We start from the raw sequence: 12,273 nt of genomic DNA on the forward strand, positions 1-12,273 counted from the left end.
GTCTGTTTCTTTAGAAGTCTCTGAGAAAAGTGATTTATAACATCAGTAAACATTTTCCTGAGGAGTTCATGGTCTCACTCAATCACTAGCTTAAAGTCTTCTTCAATACCTCGGAAGTTCATTTTGTATATTATGGTCCCATTAAGATATAGACGATTAAGCGCGGTATGCATTGGAGCGTGGACACAGCGTGATTGACAGCTAGTACAGTCCAAACAGTGCAAATAAATATAGCACAAACATGATCCTAGCTTATTTTAGTAGTTTGCTGCTTTTACACTTGACATGCCGTCGGGCAGATATTGTAATGTTCGGACAGATCCAGCTGTTTTCTTTCTACCTTCACTTCTTATGTTAAGCTAAGCTTATCGCTCCAACTTCATTATTCATCACACAAATTTAGTGTGGCATCTCATCTCATTCTCAGCCAGGGAGAGATTAATACGAATTTCCCAAAATCACTAACTGTTCCTTTGAGCTCATAAAGCGGCGATATATACTGATGGTGTGATACATCTGGATGTCAGGAGGGGGTGTAAGGCGCAAGCTGCATTTTCATGCCGGGGGATTTAGACAACAACACATGTCCTACATAGAGGACGCCGCATCGCTCCTGTGTCTTAACCTTCTTTTCTTCTTCAGATAATACATACAGAATGACTTAGAGAGCAATGGAAATCACTCAGTTACTGTTAATATTTTGGTACAAAGGATTACATGACAGCTTTGAATGGAACCCAGTATGATTATGATTATTATATTTCCTCAATTAGAATGATTATTTGCAGAGGATAAATAGTGCAAATTGAGGTATACACACACACACACACACACACTAGTGTTGTTCTGGTTCGACGCTTTGTGGTGAAGTATTTTTACCCCATCCTAAGGGCAGCACTGAACTTAATGTGAAGCGAAGGCTTGTCTACTATGGTTAGTGTGTGTGTTTGTGTGTGTGTGTGTGTGTATGTGTGTGTGTTTCTGTGTGTGCGTGTGTGTGTGTGTGTGTGTGTGTGTATGTGTGTGTGTGTGTGCGTTTGCGTGTGCGTGTCCTGGTTGTTTACCATGGCCCGGCCCTTTCACTCTGCTCCTCGCACCCTCGAGCTCTGGGAGCAGGGACTCATCACTGCCACGATGAATGCGACATGCTGCACTCTGATTGGCTGGACGTGAGCCTGCGGCCTGCCTGCTCCTCCAGTCGTCATCCAGACTGTGTGTGAGAGGTGAGCATCACTCATACAGAGCTCACTCGCATCACAGTGACGCAAAAAATAACAGTGTTTTTCCAGACCTATACTTCAAAGCATCATTTCTTTTCTGCAGCCATGGTTTGACTTTTAACTTTGATACCATATAAGGAATTTGCATTAGACATTGAAGCAAATCCATCAATGCTCCACTTGTTAATCTTCCTGCTGTCAAGGTACTCATATTGATTCATATTTAACACTATTTAGAGGTATGGCGTTGCGTGTTTGTGTGATTACCTTTGGTTGATATTTCTGCTCGTCCACCAATCATCTGCCCTCCTCGGGGTTACTGCCCCGTCAGCAGGTTTTCCTGTCACCAAGGCCTCCGGAGAGCTTCAGGTGCAAGGTCTCTCTGTGATAGAAACTTCTCTTAAAATTGGTCAAATGGACGAAACTGTATAGAAACTCTGAGGAAAGCTGAACTCGGCCAAGACCCTTTTTCAGGTGACCTTAACCCTCAGCTAACGCCTGGTACAGTAGGACCAGCTGACAACGCTGAAGAGGAGCAGGCTGGTGACAGTGACGTCGGCAGTTTGACTCTGGACCGGGTGCGAAACGAATAAAGCGTGGAAATGGGAATAACATTAATCGCACAACTCTCCTGCAATTTAACGCCATTGGGTTTTACCTGATGATGTGATTAACTGGTTGCAGAATCACCAGTGGGAAACAGATGATGATGGTGTTATACTGTAGGTGGGAACAAGCTGTCACGATCTCTTAAATCCTGCACAAAGCAACAGTTTCGTTCATTCCATCTATTCAATTGAAAGCTTCCCTCCTCTCAAACATTCAATCTTTTTGTTGTTACTTCAATTGGATGTTTGAGCGTCACAATGCAGAATTACGTACCGTACACAAGGCTGCCACCACATTCGTCTGCTCACCTTTTAAATGTAAGTCCTAAGATTTTTTGATTCTAACACTCGAGGTTCACGGAGTAACATTCAACGGTGTGATTGATTTACTAAACACTCCTTGAGCATGGTCACACTTACAACAGCAGAGCGGCAACCAAACAAATAATGTAGAAATTATGCGGGGCAGCAATTTGAATCCAGGGTTGGAATGACAGAGGATGACGGGGATGTGAGATCACTGAGCCACAAGGACTGTAAGGATTATAACGTGTGGATGTGGAAAACAAAAAAACTGCAGCACACATACCACCCACACCTTTTTAAGTGAAGTAGGAGACATCTTTTGTCCAGTAGTTCAACTTTTGAAAGGACAAATTGCATTTTCACAGGTTGAGGATATTTCATTATGTGAGATGTTGATGTAATTTTTTGCAATTTTCAACTCGTTAATTGAGCATTTTTGTGGGGGAAAAAAAACATCAGATCATGATTCCAAGCATGGTGTTCAAACACAAGGTTGTTTTCGAGTATTTGTGTCGTGTTTTATGATGCAGCTACACTGGGTCCAAAATGACTCTGCATAACTGAACTGGAAGATCACTTACACTCTTATGGTTCTATATAAACAAAAATATTTAGTTTTATGTCCTATAGTTTTCTATCCTAGTATAGAAAACAGGTAAAAATAAAATAATAAAAAAATATATATATAATCGACTGCAAAGAAAACAATAAATATTCTACAGATCAACCAGGCCGCGTTAACTAATAGGAATCTCGCAATAAACCTCTCATAAAGAACATGGGCTATTACTTATTAAATGCATTTACCTATTCAGTATATGTAATAAATCAACGTTTTGAAGACAGTTTGAGTGATCATTTTCAAAGGGGTGAAAATCCATGGGTTTGAAATGTCTTCTTGTCTGTGAACACAGAAGCAGATTTTTGTAATTTCTTACTTAACTGTACTTTCACTGAAAAGTCAAAGGCAGATTTTCCTGTTTTAACTGTTACTTGATGTGTCTCAAATAAATAAATAAAATATCAAAAATACAATGCGGCAATGTTTGCAACGAGTAAGAAAAACCCTTTTACATTTTTTGGGACAAAACCAACATGTTTCTTCCCGAGACGGTCTCTACAACATGTGACTGTTACAATCAGATCAGTGTTTTCAGTTAAGTGTGTGTGTGTGTGTGTGTGTGTGTGTCTGTGTGTGTGTGTGTGCGTGTGTGTGTGAGAGAGAGAGAGAGAGAGAGAGAGAGAGCGATAATTGATCTTTAATTAATCTTCCATACTGTATATGCAGGTCTATGACAAAGAAGAACATGGGGGTGGAAAATAGTCATCTCCAGTGCAGAAGGCCCATAATTCCCTGCGGTGACGTCCCTGTGTACATTTATAATAATCTGTAAGAGTCCTTTGCTCCGTTTAGGTCTGTATTTAGAGCCATTAACCCGACGTATGTTTCCTCTTCTCCCTCACTCCTTCACTCTGCCTCCTAATGGCTTGGATTAGGACCCTGCTTTAATAGACTCATCCATCTCCTCTGTTTATTCACTAGTTTCTCTCTTTCTCTCTCTCTCACACACACACACACACACACACACTTTCTCTCCAGTCCCGTCTCCCTCCCTCCCTCCAACTCTCTCTGCTCATGGGCAATTACACAAACAAATGCAGTTTGTTTTCCACTCGGCAAATGAACGGATTTATCAGACCTCTGAGTTTTTTTTTAGTTTAAGGTCAGTTGTTGTATTATATTATCACAGAGAAGAGGTGCAGTCACACTGACACTCCTTCAATTTGCACAATACATTAGCCATGCAGATTTATGTAAATTCCTGCCAGAGAGTGTTGCTTCTGATTGGTTAGAGATGTACGCCCCCGCAGAAGGAGACTCCGAGCTTAAAATCTGAATTTGCATTAGCTTGACAGAGAGCAGGCGGGGAGGCAAAGGAGAAAAAGCTTTTTTGTTGGATGACGTCTCTCCGGGTTGGCTGGCAATCGTCAGACATACGTAAAACACCCACGCACCATTCAGACAAATATACGTACGTAAGGGCAGCACGAGCTTTGAGGCCATGCCGTGGATTCATGAAGGGCAGATCAAGGACAAATCCTGAATTCCCCCCCCCCCCCCAAAGATAGTACATGTGTCATTTAACATGAAATGTTGAATTCGAGATCTAAAGACTTCTCCGACTAAAACTACAGGGATTATTTTGGTTTCCACTTAACATACAGTTCTGTACATTTTTCTAAATTAACCCCCACTCAAGCCCTTCAAAATAAAAGCCACGAGTTTGGATTTTGTTTTATTTAAAAAAAATTCTAATCAGTCGATCACTTTAGTAACATAGCTCCTCAGTCGAGTTGATAGTTGGATGCAGCAGTGTGTGTGTGTGTGTGTGTGTGTGTGTGTGTGTGTGTGTGTGTGTCTACATGGTGTTTATTGATTTGTTCTCCCATTCACCTAAACCAGAGGGTAGCTCTTCAGTAGACACACAGACACACACACACGCACACACAGACACACACACACACACACACACACATACACACACAGATTTGGGTTTTAAACATGTCCGACCTGATGTGACTGCCAATGACGGGGGCGCTGCTCACACACACACTTCAACTTTCACTGTTTCCCCCTCCCTCCTCCCCCGCGTGACGACCCCTCACTCCACATCTCCTACCGTCGTGTTTTCCTTTCGCTTGATCCCCTAAGGGGATGAAAATTCTCCTTATCAGCCCCAACCAGAAGCAGCAGCAGTGTGCATGTGTGTGTGTGTGTGTGTGTGTGTGTGTGTGTGTGAGAGTGAGGATTATCCCTTGCCTTGCTTTTAATAGCCCATTTTTGGTGAAGCTGATGACTTTGGGTTTCTTTTTAGAAACAGCGGTGTTTCATTCAGCATGTCATGGGTTGTGTTTTTTTTAAATGGCACATCAGTAATTACAACGAGTGGGATTTCAGAAAATTCATTATAAACTCTTAGTTAATCAGATTGTATTTGCATCATCCGACTGTATTAGAACATCAATGTGTGTGTGTGTGTGTGTGTGTGTGTGTGTGTGTGTGCATTGTATTAGTATACACAGTGACTCACTGAGCTTGTCTAAGTACATTAGTGTCAGTTCAGCTCATTCTGTTGTTACCCGCCTGCTCCTCAGAGAATCTGCTGTCCTCATCCATACTGGTGATACCCTCCATGCTATGAGTGTGTGTATAATTGTGTGTGTGTGTGTGTGTGTTTCCCTTAAGCAAAATCTTCTCAGTCCACCTGCACGTGACAATTACCCTTCACTTCGCTGTGGGATGATGTTCACATGACCAATCACCACTGTCATGAACATCCAACGCCGACATTTCATTGGCTGCAGATTTAGAGCTGGTGCGTGACTCACGCCTCCATTCAGCTCCTCAGCCATGACCACACGACGACTGCGTGTGTCTGTGTGCAGCCCCGTTGCCAAAATTGAGAAAAAACGAAAAACTCTCCCCACTGTAGTTGCCATAGTAACCGGCGATTCGCCGCATCTGGCAAATTATAGGGTTGTATTGGAGGGCGAGAGGGTGTGTGTGTGTACGTGAGATTGCAAAGTGTGTGTTGCTCTCTCTTTGTGTGTGTGTGTGTGTGTCTGTGTGTCTGTGTGATTGTAGGAGAGTGCGAACATCTCCTGCATACAAAACCTGATGTTCAGGTGAAAATGAACAGGCCAAAATGGACGGTCAATAATTATTTTTTGCAGCCAATCAATATCAGATAAGACCGTACTTACTCACACACTAACACACACGAGACACAAGTCCACACACACACACACACACAGTCTGGGTGATTATTACCAATCATTATACTGTAAAACTCAACCAGTTGAGAGGCTGTCATCCCAGAGTGCAGAGAGCCTCTGTATTGATCTTTTCTGACTTTGCTGTGGATGAAACGGACGGAGACAAAGACGGAATGAGATCGAGCTAGAGGACATCTCCGGTGACCTTGCGATAACCTCTCCTCTTCATCAACGATGAAGGGTGTACAGGTATAAAGAGAGGAAATAAAGGGCTCTGAGATGTTACGACTTCCCAAGCAGAGCTGTTTTATCAAAACACTCTTCTTTTGCTCTCGTGGAAACAAAGAGAAGGTTAAGAGGAAACCATTGTTGCCTTTCTAGCAGTTTTATGCAGCACTGGGTGATGGACTCAAACATAATCACAATACACTAGGACACATCTAACACAAACACACACTGACACACACACACACACATTGAAAAAGAAATGGTCATTTGTGATATTATCTTAAAAAACTAAAAAGAAACTTATATTTATATAGCACCTTACAAGGGACCCTAGGACGCTTTACATTTCACACATACACAGCTACACAAAAGTCAATAAGCTGAATCAGACTTTACAGTAATCTGTTTATCATGATAATTTTTGTCATTATTAAGCGTCCCACAAAAGTACAATTCTACATTATAAGTAAAAGTCTTGTATTCACAGACTTTGCTTTAAAAGCCCTGAGGTAAAAACTTATTAAACAGTATTTTGCATGGACAGTAGCACATTGGAATTGTACTATTCGTACCAAACCTTAAATTAAATTAATAGATGTTTGGCCTCTTGAGCAGATCAACAGGCTGTTGTAATGTACACATTATCAACTTACGAAGTCGTCATGGTGACAATATTATATTTAAACATTCAACAGATACAGATCAACATTAGCATCTATTTGGAGTGTGTGTGTGTGGGTCTGACTGGGTCTGCTGTCTGGTGCTGGGCCGGTTCTGTGCAGTGGCTTAATCGCGGGAGTGTTTTCGCTGAAAACCGCTTTCTGCTGTCTCTTACAAAATGGCAGATTGGAGCCGCGAAAGCTGGACAGAGTTTCAACTGGAGCTGCGGGGGGATGAAGCTCCGTGAGCTGGTCACTACAGCCGACTCCCTTCACACCACACACCGCCAATCGATCAGTAGTGTGTATAGAAATATTGATTAGTGCAGTTTTACTTACAGCAGTTTGGTCTTTTTCGTCTGACTGATTAATAGAAACACAATTAGATGAATAAAGAGACTACCACCTTGACCGATGGCTTGATAAACCATTCTGGATTCACAGAGCTGGAGCAGCTAAAGCTTAACGGCTGCTTTTTCCACTGTGAATGGGATCTGGCGTTGAATCCCTACAACTCCCACTGAGCTCGACCGGAAGCTGAGGACGCTACAGTGGGTCAAAATCCTCCGTCACAGAGCGAGCAACGGCCAGTCACGATCAGAGTGATAGTGTCTATATACGTATACAATGTGTTGACCACAGTATGTAAATGATGCGCTCAACACAACTCGGATTACAGATTAATAAGAGGCCTGATACTGCCATCTACAATCTTTATGATCATTATATTTAGTTCTCTCCAAGTTATTATCCACTGATCTGACTGGGGTTTGTCAGCTTTCCTTCAAGGGGCACATCTTTTGAAAAACTGTTGGGAGGGGTCTGTATACTACTTTATTGTCTTTCTTCTGTTTTACCTCTATAGATCAATCTAATTGATCCAATGATCTCCATCTTGAATCTTGAAAAAAAAAAAGGAAGCTTATGTGGAAACTCACCAAAGTAGATGTATACGTGATGAGAGCATCACAACAACCTGTTACCTGGGGTGAACCGGTGAGGCTGCAGCGAGCATTGCTCTATTAATCACAAGGCCAGGGTAAATGATTTGTGTTTAAGGGAGTTGTCCACGTCTGTCCGCACGCTGTTTACTGGAAACATTACAACTATTCATGAAAACATACACACCGTGAGTCCAGTAGGCTCTTTCATCCTCTTCACCTGAGAACTGAACCGGACGTTGATATCTTTGTTTTTACTGTTCTTTCGATCAAAGGGAGAGACATCAGGGGAGCTGCCTTGGGAGAGGAGGCGGAGGAGATCGAAATGGGAAAATGGAGGAGGCACACGAGAAATAAAGAGAGAGTGAGATGGACAGCGTGATAGAGGAAAGATGGAGAAGAGGAGGAAAACAGAGGAAGAGGAAGGTGAATGATGGATGGACGTGTGTTTGTGTGTCTGCGCGCGAGAGGAGAGAGGTATACAGATAGAGAGAGCTAGAGAGAGAGAGAGAGAGAGAGAGAGAGAGAGAGAGAGAGAGAGAGCTAGAGAGAGAGAGAGAGAGAGAGAGCTAGAGAGAGAGAGAGAGAGAGAGAGAGAGAGAGAGAGAGAGAGAGAGAGAGAGAGAGCTAGAGAGAGAGAGAGAGAGAGGGAGAGAGAGAGAGAGAGAGAGAGAAAGAGACAGAGAGAGAGAGAGGTGTGTGTGAGGGCGCCATTAAAGCTGTGTACTATAAATCTCTGACAGTGCGCGTGTGTGTGGAGATAACGGAGGGATGTCTCTCTCCATTCTGGCTCTGTCAGGATGATGTATGCATCCCTTTCTTCCTCCCTGAGAAATATTAAAAGGAGGCCCTGTGTGTGTGTGTGTGTGATCTCAGCCAGCATGTGGCCGACATGTCTGGTAATTCCTCACCCCCTTATCAGCGCTCACATGAGGTATTGTAGGTGGGAGACTTGTGGCCGCCTGGGAAAAGAGGCAAAATGTCCCACAAACACACTCACACACACAGACACACACACACAAAACACACATGACCAGAAAACAAGCAAGTCAAGGGACGAGGGGGAAACAGGCGGCAGCTGACAGTGACAGCGTTCCTGATCGAGGGGCTTCGTGTTTGACAGGTGTGACTGATCACATAATGGAAAGCACATTTCAGCGCTGCGCTCTTCATTTAGCTGACAGCATTTTTTTTCTTCTTATTTTTTTATGGCACCTTGTGTTATGGTATCATAATCATGCCAGTGCCCCCGAAGCGCCTGAGGAATAAATCTTCCAAACCCCCTCCACCAGCACCACCAGCACATGATGCACCAAAGAGATGCAGCTGAGAGGCTGCGGCTGCCCCCGGGCCTCTCTCCGTATCCTTCGCGCTGTTTCAAATGGCCGCCCCGGCTGTCACTCAAATTCCCTCATCATTCACGTGCGTCACAGACAGCGAGCGGCGGAGTCAGAGCGGAGGAGGGGGCGGGGTAAGGAGGAAGGAGGGAGAAAGTGTTTCCTCAGGTGAAACCTCGCCATCTCCCCGGTCAACCCATGAGGACCGGTCAGTGATGGCCCGCTGAAGACAAATAAAAACACCCTGAAAATGGTTTTAAGCATTTCTCTTTAAAGCTGCACTACTACATGTTTGTAGATAGAACTCTGCAGCCGCCCCTCAGCTCCATGAAGCCTTTTGGTGTCTTTTTGCTCCCGTCAGACGAGTCAAACCAGCCGGAGCAGGCAGGTGGTTTCAGCGAAATCGACTGTGCCTGCGTGTCCAGCGTCAAATGGCGGAGGACCTTGCAGCTGTAGTCCTACGACTAACAATTTTATAATAATGAAAATGTTGTTTACAGCTTGTTGTGCTACCCCCCCGAATTAACCAAACGGCGGTTGAAGAATCATGTTGCTTTAGGAATATATTTGCATGTAGATTAGTACCAATCAGTTAATTGAGAACATTTTAAAATGTACTTTTGATTGACAGCGGTGTGTCTCTGGCAACATACACAAACAGGTCATCAGTAGTCAACAGATTCTGCTTGAGATTCCTATCTCGACGAGAACGTTCCGCTGCGTGTGGTTACAGGTGCACCGGACGACACAAATACTACGAGTGATGAACAGGATCGTGAGAGAGAGAAGCGATGCCCAGTTTTATATGTCCTCATTTTTTTTCCTTAAAGGTCATAAACCAGCCTTATGGATCTGGTTTATGGCGCATTCTATTCCGCTGTGCCACCTTTATCTTCCCCCTGCTCGTTTACCTTTCAGTCATATTTGCCACATTTCCCTTGCACTTTCAAATGGTGTGAATACGTGTATGTGTTTTTTAATGGTTAATAGCTTTTTACTACAATCATTTTAAAAGTCTCTATAGCTTTTAACTTCCCAGTACAGAACGTTTTGCTCTGGACATTGGACTGACTCTTGTTAGGCAAGTTTTCTGTGTTTTTGCACAATCATCATATTAACATATTAACTGATCAATTTCATTCTTTTTTTTAAACTCTTTTTCTGATCCCTGGGCTCGCTCACAAGCTGATTCTTTGATCAAATGAGGCCGTAACCGAGGGTTCATTGACTGCACTCATTACACGCTTGTTCATGGAAATGGCTTCCTCTATGGATGGACGGCCAGCGGAAACGACGGAGGCAGAAAATGAGGCGAGGAAAACACGGGCTAGGCAAAAGTGAGAGGCAGATGGATTGAACGGAAGGAAGAAGTGGAATGAAAAAAAACTAAAAAAAACAACAACCCCCGCAATGGGTGATGGGCCAGTGCGAGACAGAGACGGAGTGCGTGAAAAAGAAAATGAAGAAATACAGAGTTGATGAGTGAGGAAGTGATGAATGGGATGAAAGTGAGATTGATGGGCCGGCTCCATCAGTGACTTGTGGGGCAGAGAAATGGTTCGAGTAAGTAAAAGAGAGCCTGTTAAAGCCAAACATGATGATGATGATGAGGATTTAGAGAAACACACACACACACACACACTTACTAAAAGTGCCCAGAGGCCGGAGTCATCCTCCTAAATAGATTTCACAAGTAAAGCATGTGTAATAATGTGAATATTTGCAGTAAAACCCCCCTGGCTCATGTTACGAGGAAACAAATAAGAGAAAGATTTCATAGATCAAATACAATAAACCAATCAGAAAGCATTTTTTTCGATGCACTTGTATGTGGGAAGGAAAGGACTATTTCCTAGATGCCTAAATGGAGGAAACGAAGAGAAAAAACTGAAACTGTGGGGTATTTCCTGCTGAAGCTGCAGTTCCACTTTTTCAGCTAATTGAAAGCAGACACTCTGTGGCAAATATTGTTGAGATGTATGCAAGTTTTTTGTGGCTATTAGGGAGGTTTACAATTTCACCATTTTGGACGAGGAGGATTACCAAACAAGAGATGGTGGTGGAAGTAAATATATGTATATAGGTATATATATATATATATATATATATATATATATATGACGACAGCATCAGCTAGAAGAGAGTTCCAACAGTAGGAACAGGGGGAAATGACTAGCTTTGCTCAGTCCATAGATATCTAGACACCTACAAACAATACGAGATACATCTTATAGGCCGACAACACTATAAGAACGAGGTCATTCATTGGTTCACCGCTTGCGCTCTCGTATTGTCACGTCTCCCTGTATTCTAAAGATGGCGGACAAATCGACGTCACATCTCATATATCTTTACACTGTAAAAGCGTTTGAATGCCGCGTTTAACTTCAATCGGGTAAGATTCGGGGGAAAGGTTCGTTGTCACTGCAGACTGAAGTGAACATCAAACAACTTTTTCTATGACCCATCATGAAATAACAACAAGCCTCTGTCATGAGAAAGCTATTGAGGATCCTGCAAGTAATCTGCAGGGGTCATTCAGGAGCAAAGTGTTCGGTTCTTCTGGTCTTTGTTTTCATTCGTGACTCACAGTTACATCACACACGCACACTTTAATTAGCCTTACTTGGCCCTCATAATGGAAAAGTGGAATTTTGTCCAACAAATAAATCAATTCTTGCAACACCCTATGATAGCGGCCCAATTGTCCCGTTATGTGGTCTGTTTGTGACGTCAGCACCTAGGCTTCTGGCGACACCCCTCTACCTCTCTCTTTCTGTTACACAAAATACACACATCCATCCATCCATCCATCCACACACACACACACACACACACACACACACACACACACACACACACACACACACACACACACACACACACACACACACACACACACACACACACACAGAGGGCCATAATGGAGCAATTATCCTCTCCAGCTCCGATCTGCTCCTCTGATTGTAATTTGCATTTATTATTAGCCTTCAGCCTGCCAGGGGCTGTGAGGCGTGAGGACGGATCGTCATACACCACATCACACTGATAGACCTGCACAGATGCTTCATAAACATGTGTGCCCGAGGACACAGAAGCATGAGCCACGTACATGTATACAAATACACATGCACCACCTACCACCTCATTAAAACAGCATGGTGTTTTTGTCACCGCTCGGTCCCTGTTAATGGTGG

Source organism: Scophthalmus maximus, chromosome 5 (assembly GCF_022379125.1).
Source record: "Scophthalmus maximus strain ysfricsl-2021 chromosome 5, ASM2237912v1, whole genome shotgun sequence".
Classification (NCBI taxonomy): domain Eukaryota; kingdom Metazoa; phylum Chordata; class Actinopteri; order Pleuronectiformes; family Scophthalmidae; genus Scophthalmus; species Scophthalmus maximus.